This window comes from Nansenia antarctica (genome assembly GCF_963989245.1).
Source record: "Nansenia antarctica genome assembly, chromosome: 1".
NCBI lineage: Eukaryota > Metazoa > Chordata > Actinopteri > Argentiniformes > Microstomatidae > Nansenia > Nansenia antarctica.
The window spans coordinates 40,195,500-40,205,499 of NC_137674.1; the positions used below are offsets into that span (position 1 = coordinate 40,195,500).

Below are 10,000 nucleotides of genomic sequence, written 5' to 3' on the forward strand. Positions count from 1 at the left end.
CGCTAGGGCTAACACAATATCACAAAAAAGACACAGACTTATGACGGTCACACCAGAGGGAGTGTTTGTGACTGAGTGAGAAGTTGTTTTACAGTGACTTCCTACTATCTATAATCCTCATGCTTTCCATTTGAGGAAATCCAACACATTTGCACACACAGACACACAAAAGTGTCACCCTCAACCTAACAAACGCAGTTATTATCTTCAACCAAACAATGTATCTTTTGTGTTTTGTTTTACACTGAGTTTGTACTGTAGCCGTAGTTTTTGTCTCATTTTACATTTTAACCATTTAGCAGACGATTTTATCCAAAGCGACTTACAATTAGTGATTACAGGGACATTCTCCTTCGAGTAATTTAGGGCTAAATGCCTTACTCAAGGGCACACTAGCGGTGGTGTTCTCAGGTGGGACCCTCCGATTCCTGGGGGTGCACATACAGGATGACCTGTCCTGGAAGAACAACACAGCAGCCATCATCAAGAAGGCACAACAGCGGCTCTTCTTCCTGAGAGTCCTCAGGAAAGACCACATCGGACAGGAGATGCTGGTGGCCTTCTACCGCTGCGCAGTGGAGAGCATCCTCACCTACTGCATCTGCATCTGGTTCTCCAGCTGCACAGCCGCAGAGAGGAATGCGCTACAGAGAGTCGTGAGACTCACACGCTGCCTCAGGAAGGCCTCCAAGATCTCCAGAGACCCATCCCACCCTGGGTACGAACACTTTGCTCGGCTGCCCTCGAACAGGCGGTTCAGGACCATGTTCGTAAGGACAAACAGACTGAAGCTCAGCTTCTACCCCAGGGCCATTCAGGCCCTGAACACAGCAAAGACCTAGGTTCTAGGCCCTGGACAATCTAGACAAATTGATGGCAGCTACTAGATTGAAATCAAGTGTAATACTGAAACACAAATGTGTACATTTCAAACCTGCAAACTGCGACACTTTAAATGAATGTGCAATAACACTATGTGCAATATGACAACCCTAGGGTACATAAGGTTCAGAGAATAGGAAATGTTAGAATAGGTATATCATAGCATATATATATTTGTATAGTATAGTATAGTGGATAGTGTACATAGCCTTTATTTATGTAAACCAGCTCCTTTCCCCTTTTTGTTTTCCTTTTTTTTTCTTTCCTAGCACCAGGGGAGCCCCCCCTCACAAATGTTGTTGTTTGGTACCTGTACTATATCAATGACAATAAAGATAAAGACCAAAGACCAAGACCATGTACACCGCTGACGCTACAAAGGACAGGGATAACAAGAAACACAGCTTAAACCAATGGAAGGCCTCCCTGAAGAGGATGGTTTTAGCCAGTTTTATAAAACAGGCTAGAGTTTGTGGTGCCCTCAGGTGGCCCGTAGCAGGGGTGGTCGAGCAGAAGGCTCGATCCCCCATGGAGCGCAGCTTGGTCCTGGGCACCTGGAGAAGCAAGCTGTCATTCAACCCTTATGCAAAGGGTTCTCCCACAGGGACAGCCGAAGAACCCTTTTTGAACCTTTTTTTTATGGTCTGTACTACAGTACACAACTCCTCTTTTCCCTATGGTGTATAGACTACATGAGCAGACCCATGTTATTGGGCGTATATCCAGTGCTATGCTGGCTGTAGGGAGCTGCTGCTGAGGCTGGATGCTTGTAGAACATGAGAGGGGACTTGAAGCCAAGTGTTAGCTTTATGTAAGTTAGGGGGGGAATGGGGAGGGGGGATGTCAACACTGACCTCATGAGTGAGTGTTAGGGAGTACGAGCAAGATAGAGTGATGGAGGGGACAGAGAGAAGGAGGGAGAGGGTGAAAGAGCCAGCAGGAGAGAAAGAGTGTCTAATAATGACAGAAAGGGAGGGAAAGAGAGAGAGCGCAAGAGAAAAGGAGAGAGAGAGAGAGAGAGGTGCAAAGCAGGGGAGAAGTGATTCAAATGCATTAGCTAATCTATCAGGCGAATAAAGCAAATGTGAGGCGATACCTCAGAGAAATCTATCAAAGAGATTAATCTGTGGTGTGTTGCAGTTATACCTCTCTGTACCATTCATTTCCAATATAGCTAGGGAGTGTGAGAGATGGAGCACGAAAGAGAGCGCCAGAAACAGAATGAGAGAGAAAATTATTTAACAGAATGTATTCATTCGACAGATGGGGAGGGAGTAATATACTATACAAGTATATGGTTAATGCAGTTACAGTGGTAGACAGACAGAGTTCGAAAACGTGGTGTGTGTGTGTGTGTGTGTGTGCACTGGTGTGTCTGGGATAAAGACGAATGCCTGTGGTCCCGCGGTTCATGGGTGAAGGAATTAACATGGCTTGTCACTCGCAGCCTAGCTGCCCCCCCCCCCCCCCCCCCCCGCCTCCCCTCTCCCCGTTGCCCTGGCAACCGACGCCTCAGTGTTCCGAAGTAACTGTGGTGACACAGTTGCAGAAAGAGAGGGACTGCCTGGTGACAGTGGTGACGTTGCAGAGAGATGAAAAACATTATTATTAAGTATTTTCTGTAGCCATCTTTTAAAGCCTATTTTTTGTTTAAAAAATTACTGATATCAAGTACGGTACTGTTGATTGCACACTGCATGTCTCTCGCAACATTAGATTTTTCCTTTCATGCCAATAGAGCATGTTAGAGAGGGACACGTCCCTCATGCACAAACATATATACACACACACACACACACACACACACACAGCCGGGGTGTAAATCGACACAGGAGCCGGTACATGTTTTAGGGGAAGGATGTAGAGGGGGAGCAGATCAGAGATTAAGGGTAAAGATTTATATCCAGTAGCAAAACAGCAGTGATCAGTAATTCATGGCCTGTGTTAGGGAGGGACTGGGGGTTGTGGTAATGATGTGTGAGTGTGGGGTGTGTGGGGATGACAAGAAAACAAGATACAAGACATTATTGCCAAGTTGGTGAAACATTCACTGACATAAGTAGAGCAATATGACAACAGTCAATATAACACAACACAGCTATAATGAACAGGTTACATTGTGCACCAATAATGGAGGGCTGCCAAAACCAGGTATCGAACCAAGGACCTTTAGATTTCCAACGCTTCTAACTCTCTCCCAACTGTTGGCTCTCCCAACTGAGCACTCTGACCTTAGGGGGAGGGGGGGGGGGGGTACTGGGGAGGACACTGTCCCAGTTTAGTGGTGGGGTGGACAGTCCTGTGAGGAGAACCCAGGGGGAGGTTACAGGGTGTCATGTTACTGTGTGTACAGCCTTGGCAGTACACACCGTAAGGCTAGAGGTGACTCCCTCAGCTGGCAACGGATGGTACACACACACACACACACACACACACACACACACACACACACACACACACTGTTGATTTTCTCTCAGAGCAGAACACCAAACCTGCAATAAGAAAAGGATTCTATTCATATTTCACCATGTTAATGTATTCACCCTAACCCCTTATTAACCCTAACCCTAACACATTTCCAACAATGACCCCATACTATAGGAAAATCTGTATCACAATATGTGGGAGGAGTTTGTGTGTGTGTGTGTGTGTGTGTGTGTGTGTGTGTGTGTGTCTTCACAAGCGGCCAGCTCCGTCTGTACAGAGAGAACAGTTTATGCGACCGCCATCCTCCAAACAACTGCTCAGCGAGATCCTTCACAAAGCAGTAATAACCCACCTGTGCGTGCGCTAGCTAACCCTGAATTAGAAAGTCCTGGAAACTATTACTCAAGAGAGATAGAAAGAGGAAGGGGAGATAGAGTGAGAGAGAAGAGGAAGGGGAGATAGAGTCAGCGTTTTAAGCTGTGATTAAGGCAATATTGTTGATGAATCAGAATGATGCATAGGCCCCCAGGCTAGATGTTTCCAGGCAATTATAGGCAGTTGCGTGAAGGGTCAGATCGAGCAGTGAAGTCTCTGAGCGGAGCTTGGGTGGGTGTAATGTTGAGGCATATGCTACTGTGGGTGACTGTGTGTGTGTGTGTGTGTGTGTGTGTGGGTGTGTGTGCGTGCGTGCGCGTGTGTGTGTGCGTGCGTGTGCGTGTGCAGGTGTGTCTGTGTGTGTATGTGTGTTTATTTGTGTGTGTGAGTATATATCTATCTATCTATAATCTATAATCTATATCTATGTCCCTGGTTCGATCCCTGGTAATGGTTAAACCTTTGGTTGCCCCACACACAATGAAAGCACACACAGGCCCTAGATATTGTCCTCCCATAGGCTTTTATTTTGTATTTTTTGGAGTAGGATGCGAGTGGAGGACAGAGGAGAGGAAGTGAGCAAACTACAGAGGCTTTCACTGCAAGGTACAAACCAACATAGTTAGCACCAAAAACAGGATGGACAGAAAACATGGTTCAAAATTACAAAATTAGGTTTTGCGGCATGCCCGCCAGACGGCATTCCAACATTCCCCATTCCATTCCATGCATTTTAATGAGCCCGTCCTGTGTGTGTGCTGACAGAGGTTAATGCTTTGAGCCACATCCCATATCTCTCCGCCAAGCTTAGATAAGGAGACTGCTTTGACATGACTCCACCATCCTCCCCATATGGGAGTCATGTGGAGTCATGTCAAAGCACACACAATGTGTGTGTATATATATATATAAAATAAAAGATATATCTGTGTGTATATATCTCCTAAATTTCGTTGTTTGGTACCTGTACTGTAGCAATGACAAATAAAGTCCATTCCATTCCATATATATATATATAAACAGAAAGTGCAGAGTAGAAACTCAATTCCTCCATCCTCCATAAGCTTCTTCACAAAAAACCCTAAGGAGAGGAACCTAGATACCTTCAACGTGTTTTGTGGAGGATGTGTGTGGAGGAAAGAGGAGACGATGTTAGGAATCAGGTTTCGAACAACTGAGAAAGGCCCACAACCCCCAGTCCCTCCCTAACAAAGGCCATGAATTACTGATCACTGCTGTTTTGCTACTGGATTTAAATATTTACCCGTAATCTCTGATCTGCTCCCCCTCTCCATCCTTCCCCACAAAACATGCACTCCCTCCCAACTCGATTTACACACCGGCTGCTTTGGTGCATCATCTCTCTCTCTCTCTCTCTCTCTCTCTCTCTCTCTCTCTCTCTCTCTCTCTCTCTCTCTCTCTCTCTCTCTATGTGTGTATAAAATAAAGACTGTTTGTGTGGCACTTGGTTTTAGTGTCTGGCTATACGTCTAAGTAAGAGAAAGAGTGTGTGTGTGTGTGTGTGTGTGTGTGTGTGTGTGTGTGCGTTTGTTTGTGTGTGTGTGTGTGTGCTGACAGGGGTTAATGCTTTGAGCCATATCCCATATCTCTCCGCCGAGCTTAGATAAGGAGACTGCTTTGACAGGCAGCTGTACTGTACCTCTGTTTCCTACTTCAGCTGCCAAGAGAGAATAACCTTTGACCATCCCTCCTGTCACAACACACACCACCATCTCTTTGTAAGGATAAACAACGGTAAATGTTTTGTTGTTGTTGTTGTTGTTTAGGCAAAGGTGGCTCCCTTGGATTCAGAACAAACAAACTGCCTGTATACAGATTAGGTGTTGAGGGCCAACTCTGTTCTCCTGGGATATAGAGAGGTGGAAACCCTCCTCTCTCTGCTTGTTTTGACCATGTAAATCTGTGACATCACCATTGGCTGTGTTTACTGCAAGTGTGTGTGTGTGTGTGTGTGTGTGTGTGTGTGTGTGTGTGTGTGTGTGTGTGTAGCCAATCAGAGAAGCAGAGGGGTCAGCACTTGTCAGACAGGTTACTGGGACATGTGACACCTTTTCACTCACGGTGTTACCGCAAGTAAAACACACATACACACACACACACACACACGCACGCACACACACACACACACTCTGGCCCCACCTTCCTCTCGCAGGTAAACACGGGGCAGATGAGTCAAGGCTTGTTGGGGGTTTGACGCATTTCGTGTCTGTTTCTCTCCCTACTCACCATCACGGTGCTAGGCTCTGGCGTTGTCCCGCTGGGTTGTGAAGAGCTTGTTTGCGATTTCCACATTCAAACTCTAAACTTACAGCTTTAGAAAGCAGTGTGTGTTTGTGTTAACAAGGAAAGAGAGAGTCCATGTGCAGGTAGGGACGTTTTTGTCAGACTTTATTTCACATTAATCAACTTTTCTGTACATTCTGCTAGAAGGCACATTTTCATCTGCTGTATCTGGTATTTTTGGTGCATGTCAATAGGAACCTCTGGAAGCCTGTGCTGTGAGAAATTTGATGCTGTTTGAAATTGTCGATCTTAAGGACCAGTGAGGTTTTTTCACATGTCAATGGGTCAAACAGTAGTTCTCTCTCTCTACCCAGGGAAAAACAAACAACTTCAGACTAAAGTGTGTGTGTGTAGGTGTGTGTGTGTGTGTGTGTGTGTGTGTGTGTGTGTGTGTGTGTGCGTGCGTGCGTGCGTGTGTGTGTGTGTGTGTGTGTGTGTGTGTGTGTGTGTGTCTGTGTGTCTGTGTGTCTGTGTGTCAGTGGGGTCGTTAGAGTGGCCTTTGTCCCAGAAACGACCATACCAGTGTACTCGTCGGTTGTTAACAAAGTGCCTCTTGTACATGTGTTGACACCCAACATTGTTTGGCTACAGTAGGTGTTTTGTTGTCCTAAATATTTATGACTGTCAAAATTGAAACTGAAAGGTACCAGGCGCTTGGTGTGTAATTTCACAGCTGATACTGCTTGAATACATAAACCGTCAAATAAAAATGGTCACTCTTCTATCAGACTCACTCGATCAGACTTCACTCATGCCTTTGATCACCCTGTATGTAGTGTGTTGCCTGAAACTCACATTGATTGATAGATTGATTTGACTTTAGGATTTATAAAATAAAGTATTGTTCAAATATACATCATTTACTATGACCCCTTAAGCATTATAAACATAAAAGAATAACGAAACACTCCATTCCAATCCTCAGACAAAGAGAAAAACATGAACAAGACACAACAACAACAGCCTACACTAAATCGCTTTCTGAAGTAGCATCAATAGCCAAGTGGAGTATTTATTTACTTACTGCCTTGAATAGACACTTTATGGGGCCTCCGTCATGCTTCTAACAAGCCCCCTTGGTGGTTATAGAACAGGCCATCCCATTGGAGCCCATGGTGAGGTGACAGTTTGGCAGTTGGTTGCCTTATAACAAGAAGGGGTAGGCTGGGCCCTATTCAACGATACGATTGGTCCTTTGTATTGCCTCAGGGGGCCCTGGGCTGGTATAGAGTCGGTTCATCTCGTACTCAAAGGGACCGAATTAGTCTCTGAGAATAGGGGCAAGAGAAAGAGAGGTCATGGACTCTACTGTTTGCTTTTCTTCTTAGTGTTGCCCTTTTGATGTTGCTCTAAAACGATCCATGGTTGCGATACAGCCGGTGCCAGAGAGCATAGCAGAAGTGTATCAGTAGGGGCACCGTCAACATGTTCTCTGTCCCCGTATGCAACAACATGAACATTTAATATTCTCTCAGAAATGGTATATTCCCTCTGAAATCTTTTTGAGGAAATCAAATTCTACAGATTGCACCTTTCAAATCAGGTATTAAAACGCACACCCCTGGCATACAGGGTCCAAAACTGGTAATACTGACCTACTATTGTTACTTGTGTATGAACATGAACTACTACTACTTAAAATGACTATACCCCTATCATGGTAAGAAAGGAATGGTGATTCTTCAGGGATGTGTGTGTCGCTTGTCTGTGGGTTGAATGGCTGTATGGAGTCACCACAGTTACAGGACATCAGCAAGCCCTTTGAATCAGATCAGGATTGTAGTTGATCAGTAATGTTCTTCCGACGTCCCACTCTGACATGTTCTCTTCTATGTCCCATGTCACATGTATTCTGCTGGTCTGAATGAACAGGAACCTGATTGCTGATCTGATTGCTTATCTTATTTTTGATGAACAGGAATAATGGTTCTCTGTAGGCCTAGTTTATGCTGTTTTCCCAATTCTAAGGTTATTTCATGTTGAATTGAAACCAGTGCTAAATAGTATTGTTCCTATATCTTTATACGTTATTATTAAGATATTTAGCAAAAGCGATGTAAGTTTGGAACTGACACGGGACCGCTCGCAGTCGTCATCGTCTCTCTAAAACAAATGTTGATTTCTGTGGACAGCTGGTTTGGGCCCTAAAACAGCCCCTGACCGCTTCATTACCTTCCGTTCTTTACTTTTTGAGTGCGCCCGTCAGTATAATGTATGTGCGCCCTCCAGCGTGCGTGTGTGTGTGTGCGTGTGTGCGTGTGTGTGTGTGTGTGTGTGTGTGTGTGTGTGTGTGTGTGTGTGTGTGTGTGTGTGTGTGTGTGTGTGTGTGCGCAGCCCCCCAGCTTGGCCTCGCGGTCATGTGTGCACTTCTCGTTTGCTGACGGGCGCCGGAGTCGTTCCCTTCGCTCGTCTCTCCTCCTGCTTGCACAGAGGGAACGCTGCACACTGCCTCGCACCCAGTCGTTTGTTGGGGACGGGCAGAGTGGAATTAACGGGAGAATATTGACGTTGCGTTAAGGATTAGAATTTCTGATCGGACAACATTCATTTACCACCGGCTTTCTACTTGTAAAATCACTCTGAATTAGTCGCTGAGAAATGGAGGGGTTTAAACGAATTTACGCAGGAGTATCGGTTCCAAAGACGTGCGCTGTCTGTTTCCCCTGATTCGTAGAGCACTAGGTAAGAGTCCTTTGATTTTCCTACTCGGAACAGTCTGATCGGAACCTGACATTCTTTAGTTGTTAAATGTGACCAACAACAATGCCGTTTTTTCTGATAGTAAGCATCGCCCAAAACCCGTTCGAGCGAGCGCACATATTCCATTGCTCAATTGAATCTTCCCGTTAGTTGTAGTTCGCCCGTGTCAAAAATGCGGTGATGATAGGCACAAATACAGTTAACTTAAAATGCGTTTCATAAAAGGGCACAGGAAACCGAATATCCTCGCACCTGATTTCTCTCTCATAATTGTCATCATTTGTTCCCCCTAACTTTTATTTTCTTGTCTTTCCACCCACATTGCACTTCAGGCTAACCTATCGACAGAGGCGCACACGTCTATAGCCTAGGCTACTTTAGTGTGTACATGCCAAAAGTTTACACTAACCAATACATGGACCGTTGTGAAACATCAGTTAGGTTCATGGCTATGTGTTTGGCTGTCTTGTCTTTCTAAAATGTCTATACTTTCTACATGACAAAGAAGTACCAATAAGAGACCCAAAAGGTGTGCAGCAGGCAGACCCTTGGTCTAGCTGAACTGTGTATATTAGTAGTGCAATACATTTCTATGAGAAATAATTCAGAAATAAATATTGTATGTATTATGTTATGAGTATTCTGTGAATAGTTTGTGCTCATTTGGTTAAACCCCGGTGATGATCAAAACACTCGATTCTCTGCGTGTTTACTGTTGTGTGTAAAACCGTTACATGTCTATGCCCACTGACGCAAAGCCTCCGATAACATTGGATTAAGCCGTATAAACATGATTGCTACCTTAATTAGATTTGCAGGCGGGAGGAGCGAGGGCGGTAAAGGTAGAGACCGACAGAAAGAGAGGGGAAAGGAGAGAGAGAGAGAGAGAGAGAGAGAGAGAGAGAGAGAGAGAGAGAGAGAGAGAGAGAGAGAGAGAGAGAGAGATGCACAATGTGCACAATGCAAGAGCAGTTAGGAAGAGAATGACAGAGAGAAGAGGAGAGAGAAAGAAAAACGAGAGGGAGGGAGAGAGAGAAAAGAGAGATAGAGAGACTCACTACTTTGGCTCTGCCTAGTGACAGCTGTGAGTAAATCAATCATGGAGCCGCAGGATTTGGAAGGTTGCAGGCTGGCTGTCTGGAGGTAACGGTCATGCAGACACTGGGTGTCTCAGGGTGACCAGCTGTTTTGTTGATCAGCTTTCTTAAAACAAGTCTTTAACTGTTACTGAGAGTCCACACTTGCCCAGTCAGTTGGCATGCTTTACCTGGAATATAGAGTTTAATATAGAGGAAGTTGAATATCATGCACG

General features: G+C 45.1%; 1 protein-coding gene across 2 annotated transcripts in view; it reads left to right on the forward strand.

Annotated features, from left to right (window-relative positions):
- foxn3 (forkhead box N3) overlaps nt 1–10,000 on the forward strand; it is an 82,689-nt gene that overhangs the window by 18,148 nt on the left and 54,541 nt on the right. The window contains exon 1 of one of the 2 annotated variants that reach the window (XM_080533105.1): nt 8,469–8,670. The exons of the other annotated variant lie outside the window; for it this stretch is intronic. The gene's annotated coding sequence lies outside the window, so the exon portion shown is untranslated. Of the gene's footprint in view, nt 1–8,468; nt 8,671–10,000 lie in introns of those variants that run through there. 2 annotated transcript variants of the gene reach the window in all.